This window comes from Loxodonta africana, chromosome 6, assembly GCF_030014295.1.
Source record: "Loxodonta africana isolate mLoxAfr1 chromosome 6, mLoxAfr1.hap2, whole genome shotgun sequence".
NCBI lineage: Eukaryota > Metazoa > Chordata > Mammalia > Proboscidea > Elephantidae > Loxodonta > Loxodonta africana.
This window is the reverse complement of record NC_087347.1, coordinates 2777349-2786493: the sequence shown is the minus strand read 5'-3', so window position 1 is coordinate 2786493 and position 9145 is coordinate 2777349.

The window sequence follows — 9145 nt, the reverse complement described above, 5'->3', positions numbered from 1 at the left end:
TAGAACCCTAACAACAACAACAACAATTTGTCTATGGAATTTGCACTAATTCTTGGTGAAGAGATTGGCAGGACAAATTATTAATTTTTGGAAGAGCAAGGGACAGTGATTATCTAAAGAAAAGAATCCCTGAGTAGTGTAAATGTAAAGGGAGTTTCCCTGGGGTGTGGCTTGCACCACCTTTTATCTCTCAGGAGATAAAAAGGAAAGGGAAGCAAGCAGAGAGCTGGGGTCCTCAGACCACCAAGAAAGCAGCACAAGGAACATAGCGAGTCCTTTGTATCCGGGGTCCCTGCACAGAGAAGCTCCTAGTCTGGGGGAAGATTGATGAGAAAGCCGATAGAGAGAGAAGGCTTCCCCTAGTAGCCAACACCCTGAATTTGGACTTTTAGCCTACTTTACTGTGAGAAAATAAACTTCTCTTTGTTAAAGCCATCCACTTGTGGTATTTCTGTTATAGCAGCACAAGATAACTAAGACATAGCTCTTCCCCAGTCATGAGCTCAGCTGCTAACCAAAAGGTTGGATTTTGGAACCTACCCAGAAGCACCTCAGAAGAAAGCCTTTATGATCTACTTCGAAAAATCAGTCTTTGAAAGTCCTCTGGAGAACAGTTCACCTCTGACACACATGGGGTCGCCATGAGTCCAATTTGGCACGACAGCAACTGGAACTCGTAGGAACCAAAGAATGCTGTCTGTGTTATGACCCAACCATCTGACTTCTAGGAACTGAGTCTAGCCTACAGAAGTCCTAGCACTGAGGACATAGAGTAATAGGTCATTTACTGAAACACTACAATTTTTTTGTAAAATGCAATAACTTAAAAGCTCATTAATGTAGAGCTGAATGAATCAATGACGATCCCCGTACAATGCAACATTCCAGCGACATTTGAAAGACAAAAGACTGGCTTAGAAAGATCATACTTGTTCATGATTTGGTGGAAAAAAACGAGTCAAATTGCAGACTGATGTAGAGTGTGACCATATTTTTGGTAAAAGAAAAAGAAATTAAACAAGGTACACCAGCATACACCGCCCCCTCAGTGCACATGCTCACGCTTACACACAGGCACACACACACACATGTGCACACACACAGGTTTGGAAGTGGAGACCCCACACTGCCCACAAAGGCCAGGACCATGATTAGGGTGAACAGAGGGGAATGTCTTCACTCTTGACTCCAAAAACTTTTGAATTGCTTGAATGTTTCATACATGTTCTGTTTCTCTAATTTTACAAACCAAGATTTTTCAAGTACTATACTCCCACGCTGTGAAGCCTCTTCCAAAAACAGAAAAGGAACTGAGGGATGGTCTTCTTCCACTTGTGGTTTTTCCATGGCAAGGTGACCCACTCAAGGTCAGGGGCCGGTTCAGGAAAGGACAAGGAGTAGAACAGGGAGAGGAATTTTTCTCTATGAGGTCATTTCAATGCACAGAAGAACGTTATGGCTAAAAGGTAGAGAAAAGGAAAGGTTTGGGAAGGGCTCTGGGCCCAAGAGGACCCCCCTGTCACCCTGGGAGGAGGCCTTGCCAGTGAAATCCACTGGGTCTGCCTGAGGTTCTGTGCTTGTCTCCTGCTTGCCCTCTGGGGGCCTCCGAGGGACTTGCGGGCTTCAACCCCAGCCTTGGAGGTTAGGGAGTCCAACCAAGGATGGCGACAGGGGCCCAGAGGTCCAGGATTCCCAGCACACTGCAGGCCCCAACACAAACAACCACCCCTAATTGGCCGTGTGAGGCCCAAGTCCCAGCCACACCAGGCGCAGAGAAAGGTCCCTATGGTGACCACCTGGTGCAGGCTGCGTGACATCATGCCACCCAGCCACAGGGACCAGGCAAGGAAGAGCTGAGCTGAGCCTCCCTGCTTCCACTGAGGATCCTGCAGCTTTCTGCACCAGAACCTGGAGCACCCGGACCCTGCTGGGACCTAAGTACCCCACCTGCACCCTTGTTTTACTCGCTTCACGGCAGAGGGGCCAGCTTTGCAGGGGCCCCGAGTGCCAGGCCATCACCATCAGCACAGACCAGGAGTCAGGAGCCTAGCAACCCAGGAGCATAGGTTCTGGCTGTGTGGACTTGGGCAATCATGACCATCATCTGGAAAAGGTAAGTTCAGGGCACCCTCTGCAAGGCTGCAGACAGGTGGAAGAGAGCATGTGTGTCAGGGAGCCTGCAGGGTGTATATTTATACTAAGCACTCAAAAATTACTCTCAGTGTCAGTTAATTGGGGAAGAGATAGTCTTTTTAACAAATGGTGCTGGCATAACTGGATATCCATTTGCAAAAATATGAAACGGGACCCATACCTCACACCATGCACAAAAACTAACTCCAAGTGGATCAAAGACCTAAACATAAAGACTAAAACGATAAAGATCATGGAAGAAAAAATAGGGACAACCTTAGGAGCCCTAATACAAGGCATAAACAGAATACAAAACATTACCAAAAATGACAAAGAGAAACCCGATAACTGGGAGCTCCTAAAAATCAAACACCTAAAGACTTCACCAAAAGAGTAAAAAGACCACTTACAGATTGGGAAAGAATTTTCAGCTATGACATCTCCAACCAGCGCCTGATCTCTAAAATCTATATGATTCTGTTAAAACTCAACCACAAAAAGACAAACAACCCAATCAAAAAGTGGGCAAAGGATATGAACACGCACTTCACTAAAGAAGATATTCAGGCAGCTAACAGATGCGTGAGAAAATGCTCTCAATCATTAGCCATCAGAGAAATGCAAATTAAAACTACGATGAGATTCCATCTCACTCCAACAAGGCTGGCATTAATCCAAAAAAACACAAAATAATAAATGTTGGAGAGGCTGCGGAGAGATTGGAACTCTTATACACTGCTGGTGGGAATGTAAAATGGTACAACCACTTTGGAAATCTATCTGGCGTTATCTTAAACAGTTAGAAATAGAACTAGCACACAACCCAGAAATCCCACTCCTCGGAATATACCCTAGAGAAACAAGAGCCTTCACACAAACAGATATATGCACTCCCATGTTTATTGCAGCTCTGTTTACAATAGCAAAAAGCTGGAAGCAACCAAGGTGTCCATCTATGGATGAATGGGTAAATAAATTGTGGTATATTCACACAATGGAATACTACACATCGCTAAAGAACAGTGACGAATCTGTGAAACATTTCATAACATGGAGGAACCTGGAAGGCATTATGTGAGCGAAATTAGTCAGAGGCAAAAGGACAAATATTGTATAAGACCACTATTATAAGATCTTGAGAAATAGTATAAACTGAGAAGAACACATACTTTTGTGGTTACGAGGGGGGGAGGGAAGGAGGGTGGGAGAGGATTATTTACTGATTAGTTAGTAGATAAGAACTACTTTAGGTGAAGGGAAGGACAATACTCAATACACGGAAGGTCAGCTCAACTGGACTGGACCAAAAGCAAAGAAGTTTCCGGGATAAACTGAATGCTTCAAAGGTCAGCAGAGCAAGGGAGGGGGTTTGGGGACTATGGCTTAAGGGGACTTCTAAGTCAATTGGCAAAATAATTCTATTATGAAAACATTCTGCATTCCACTTTGAAATGTGACATCTGGGGTCTTAAATGCTAACAAGCGGCCATCTAAGATGCATCAATCGGTCTCAACCCACCTGGATCAAAGGAGAATGAAGAACACCAAGGTCACATGATATCTATGAGCCCAAGAGACAGAAAGGGCCACAGGAACCAGAGACTTACATCATCCTGAGACCAGAAGAACTAGATGGTGCCCTGCCACAACTGATGACTGCCCTGACAGGGAGCACAACAGAGAACCCCTGAGGAAGCAGGAGATCAGTGGGATGCAGACCCCAAATTCTCATAAAAAGACCAGACTTAATGGTCTGACTGAGACTAGAGGCATCCTGGCGGTCATGGTCCCCAAACCTTCTGTTGGCCCAGGACAGGAACCATTCCCGAAGACAACTCATCAGACATGGAAGGAACTGTACAATGGGTAGAAGAGAGAAGCTGATGAAGAGTGAGCTACCTGTATCAGGTGGACACTTGAGACTGTGTTGGCATCTCCTGTCTGGAGGGGAGATAGGAGGGTAGAGAGGGTCAGAAACTGGCAAAATTGTCATGAAAGGAGAGACTGGAAGGGCTGACTCATTAGGGGGAAAGTAAGTGGCAGTATGGAGTAAGGTGTATATAAGCTTACATGTGACAGACTGACTTGATTTGTAAACGTTTACTTACAGCTCAATAAAAATTATTTAAAAAAAAAAAATTGCTCTCAGCAGGTGAAGAACTGACCACACACCTGCCCTGGCCCAGCCTTGGTCTTGGGCTTCAGGGTCATTTAGCCTGAAGGGACAGATTATATGTTCGTGATGAAGAGGGGACCAGGAGCATACTAGGCACTCCCATGACCAAGAATCCATCTCTCAGGCTGAGATCAAGACCATCAGACTTCCGTGCACTCTCTGCTACAGGACACAGCCTGCGTCAGGAATGAGGAGACAAACAAGGCCAAGTCCAGCTGCCAGGACCTCGTGGTTCAGTAGGAATGCAGACATGTAAACAAATATCTGCAATGCATTGTGACAAGTGCAACAAGAGGACTGTGACCTCATGAACCAGTGACTAAATCATCCTGAGACCAGAACTAGATGGTGCCCAGCTACAACGGATGACTGCCCTGACAGGGAACACAACAGAGAACTCCTGAGGGAGCAGGAGAGCAGTGGGATGCAGACCCCAAATTCTCATAAGACCAGATTTAATGGTCTGACTGAGACTAGAAGAACCCCGGTGGTCATGGCCCCCAGACCTTCTGATGGCCCAGGACAGGAACCGTTCCCAAAGCCAACTCTTCAGACACAGATTGGACTGGACAGTGGGTTGGAGAGGGACTCTGGTGAGGAGTGAGCTTCTTGGATCGGGTGCACACTTGAGACTATGTTGGCATCTCCTGCCTGGAGGGGAGATGAGAGGGTGGAGGGGGTTAGAAGCTGGCGAAAAGGACACGAAAAGAGAGAGTGGAGGGATAGAGTGGGCTATCTTATTAGGGGGAGAGTAATTGGGAGTGTGTAGCAAGGTATATATGGGTTTTTGTGTGAGAGGCTGACTTGATTTGTAAACTTTCACTTAAAGCACAACAAAAATTATTAAAAAAAAAAAAAAAGAGGACTGTGACCCAATCCCTTGACGTCACAAAACAAAAAACCAAACAGTTTGTCATCAAGTCATTTCCCACTAATAGCAATCCTATAGGACATGGTAGGTCTGCCCCAGAGGGTTCCCAAGACTATAATCTTTATGGAAGCAGACTGCCACATTTTCTCCCATGAATCGGCTGCTGGGTTTCATCCGCCGACCTTTCGATTAGCAGCTGAGCGCTTAACCATTACACCACAAGGGCTCCTTTTGATGACACAAAGGAGGAAACAAATACATCCGAGTGTGAGGAAGAAATGACAGCTGGCCATACCCTCAGGAGGAGGGGGCTGGACAGCAGATCCTGGCAGAGTGAGAAAGAATCAGAGAAGGCAGACCACATGCCCCCAGGCTGGAACCGAGCTCTCCTGGCAGGCGTGGGGTGAGCAAGCTCAAGCTGAGATTGCTACTGCGCTTTCTTCAGGTGCTGGAAGAACTACTGCCTGTTTCGAATTAGGGAGTCTATGATCTGATTTGCAAATTTGAAAAATTAGCAAATTAGCTAATTAGCGTAAGGTGGGGAGACTGTGAAGGCAGGAAGTTACTGAGTGGACAAAATGGAGCCCGTGAGAAGCCCATGGCAACCATCCAAAAGAGAGGTGAGAAGAATGAGATCGGGTACAAGTTGGTGGAGAGGAGAAAAATTGAGTGCAGAGAGCTGGCAGGAGGTAGTGAATGTTGAATACGGCAGGAGAGGAAAAAGGACTGGGTTTGGGGGCTGCAGGACAGCAGCACCCTCAAGCCAGGCAGAAGACACTTCCATGAGGATGACAGTTTTGAACACTGTGGGACTTCCTGTAGGACATATCCAATTGCCATTTGGAGATGTAGGTCTTTAGCACAGGAAAGATGAGAGTCAGAGCTTTTATTATCAGGGCCCCTCAAAGTGTGCTCTTCAGACCTACATCATTAGTATCACCTGGGGACTTGTTGGAATGGCAGATGACCCAGATCTACTGAATTCAAATCTCTGGGTATGGAGGCCAGGGGCCTGTGGTTTCTCAAGCTCTCCAGGTAATTCTGATGCACGCTAATGTTTGAGAGGCACTGAATTAAGAAATAAAGTGTTTGGAGACACCACCATTCCAGCGTGGTCAGGGAACCAGGCAAGCAAAGGAGATGAGGGAAAGCAGTGAGAGGCAGGTCAGCCACCAGGATAGATTGTGGTTGCCAACACCAAGGAAAAATACTTGTTATAGAGGGAGGAAGTAGGGTGTTCAATGCTGCTGGTACACCCCAAGCAAGGAGTCCTGGAGGTGCAATAGTTAAGCATTCGGCTGCTGACCAAAAGCTTGGCAGTTCAAACCCACCCAGTAGCTCGGCAGTAGAAAGAAGTGGCAATCTGTTCCAGTAAAGATTACAGCCTGGGAAACCCTATGGGGCAGTTCTACTAGTCCCATGGATGGCACTTAACAAGGACAATAACACCCGAAGTGACTTGAGTGCAGGGCCATTTCTAAGTCCTCTCAGCATCTCCCACGGCAAACCTCTGACCCTTCACAATGCAGGTGATAGATAGGTAAGTGTGAATGCAAGAAAGTGCAGCAAATGTTTCCTTTTCAAACTGGTCTGAGCTCCTCCAGGAAGGAGGAGGAGGTGGAAGCTGCCCCTTGGGTTGGCAAGGGTCCTCAGGAACCTTGGGTGAAGTGCTCCATCCCTTTGGCCCTGGCTACCACACATTTGCGGAAATGTGCACGGAAGAAACCTACAGCCAAGGAATGATCACAAAGCGAACACCCCATAACCACCATGCAGGTCAAGAAATAGAACACTCCCGGAGGCTCAGAAGTTCTCAAGTGTTCTGTTAATCACAAATTCCTCTCGTCCATGAAAAGATAGCCATGGTCTTGATGTTTAAGGCTGTCCTCTATGGTTTTCTCTTCTAAGCACGTATCCCTGAAGCATTATCCCTCAGATTCCCCAACTCTTAAGCTGAACCGTATGTGTTCTTTTCTATCTGGCTCCTTTCTCTTAATGTGACGCTCATGAGACTGACTCATATCGTTATGTGTACAAGTAGTTTGTTCATTTTCGCTGTTGCATTGTATTCCATCAGGCAAATATGCCATTATTTATTGATCCGTTCAATTGTGACGGATATTTGAGTTGCTCCCCACTTGCAGCATTTATGATCAATGCTACAGGGATCAGTCCTATACACGTCTCCTAGTGCACATATGTGCACATATCCATTGGGTAAATACCTTCAGGAGGGACAATTAGGTCATAGGTAAGGCTAATATCTTCAACTCTAGTAGAAACGCCAAACTGCTTGCCCTAAATTATATCAGCAATTCTAAACACATGAGCGTTCCGGTTGCCCCCCATCCTCCCCAACATCACTTCTTGCCATCCGTCTAATTTTAGCCAGCCAGGTGGGTGTGCAGCAGTATCTCACCAGGGCCTTAATTCGCCTTTTCCTGATGATTAGCCAGGTTGTGCTCAATTTCAAGTGTTTGTTGGCCATTTGGATATTCTCTTCTGTAAAGCACTTCTACAAGTCTCTTGCCCATATTTTTACTTATTTGTCTGTAGGATTATTTATATATCTTTAGTACACGTCCCTTGTCCATTGTGTGTATTGCAAGTATCTTCTCCCAAGCTGTGGTCTGCCTTTTCACACTCTGAATAGTAGCTCAATTTTTATGTAGTCCAATTCACCAAATGTTTTCTTTCTGTTTAGTATTTTTTGTGCCCTGTTTGGGAAATTTAAGAAGCCTGTCCCTACACAGAGGCCACAAACATATTCTCCTGTATTGTTTTCTAGGACATTCACTCTTTTGCTGTCATATTTAGATGTACTCTCAACTGGCAGCACAGTGATTAAGAAATGTGGCTGTTAACCAAAAGGTCAGCAGTTTGAATCCATCAACTGCTCCTGAGAAACCATATGGGCAGTTCTACTCTGTCCTATAGGGTCGCTAAGAGTTGGAATCAACTCGGCAGCAACAGGTTTGGGTTTCTTGTTTTTGGATTTTGATTTGGTCTCAACTGGCAATCGATTTTTGCATACAGTGTGTGGTAAGAGTCAAATTTCACTCTTTAATTTATGCGTATCCAGTTCCCAGATTTTCCACTTTCCTGCAGTGCTAACTTTGTGATACATTTAGTGTCTATCTCAACCCTTCCCCACGTGTCTGTGAATTTGTCATACTCTGGGAGCTTGCATGTTGCTCTGATGCTGGAAGCCATGCTACTGGTATTCAGGTACCAGCGGGGTTACCCATGGAGGACAGGTTTCAGCTGAGCTTCCAGACTAAGACAGACTAGGAAGAAGGACCCAGCAGCCTACTTCTGAAAAACATTAGCCAATGAAAACCTTATGAATAGCAGTAGAACATTGTCTGATATAGTGCTGGAAGATGAGCCCCCCCAGGTTGGAAGGAACTCAAAAGATAACTGGGAAAAAGCTGCCTCCTCAAAGTGGAGGCGACCTTAATGTTGTGGATGGAGTAAAGCTTTCAAGGCCTTCATTTGCTGATGTGACGTGACTCAAAATGAGAAAAAACAGTGGCAACATCCATTAATAATCGGAACCTGTAATGTACGCAGTATGAATCTAGGAAAATCAGCAATCATTAAAAATGAAATGGAACGTATAAACATCGATATCCTAGGCATTAGTGAGCTGAAATGGACTGGTATTGGCCATTTTGAATCAGGCAATCATATAGTCTACTATGCTGGGAATGACAACTTGAAGAGGAATCGTGTTGCATTCGTCGTCAAAAAGAATGTTACAACATCTATCCTGAAGTACAACGCTGTCAGTGATAGGATAATATCCATATGCCTACATGGAAGATGGATTAATATGACTATTTATCACATTTACACATCAACCGCTAGGGTCAAAGATGAAGAAATAGAAGATTTTTATCAGCTGCTGCAGTCTGAAATTCATCGAACATACAATCAAGATGCATTGATAATTACTGGTGATT